Below are 346 nucleotides of genomic sequence, written 5' to 3'. Positions count from 1 at the left end.
AGCTCCCGGCAGGCCCCGCGCGGCCTCGACCATTAGCCCCCCCCGCCTTTCCCGGTAAGCTAAGCGCGGCGCTCATCTACCCCGCTGTACTACTACTCTCGGCATGCAAAGCGCAAAGTCGCGTCAGCGCCGTGGCGCAGGGCACGCCGGGAGCTGTAGTGGGGATCACCGTAGCCGGCTGGATTCCACGTGGTGCATCGGGAGCCGGGAGGCGGCGGGGGGCGGAGCGCGCCCGTGCGACGCTTTTGCGGCATTGCGGTCAGGCGCGGCCGCCGTATTCCGGTGGCGATACCGGCTGTGGTGCCACTACCCGGCTGAGGCGCGGCGGGGGCGCGAGCGGGGAGGG

The sequence above is a fragment of the Crocodylus porosus genome, unplaced genomic scaffold (assembly GCF_001723895.1).
Source record: "Crocodylus porosus isolate Cpor-Errol unplaced genomic scaffold, CroPor_comp1, whole genome shotgun sequence".
NCBI classification, from domain to species: domain Eukaryota; kingdom Metazoa; phylum Chordata; order Crocodylia; family Crocodylidae; genus Crocodylus; species Crocodylus porosus.
This window is presented reverse-complemented; position numbering follows the sequence as displayed.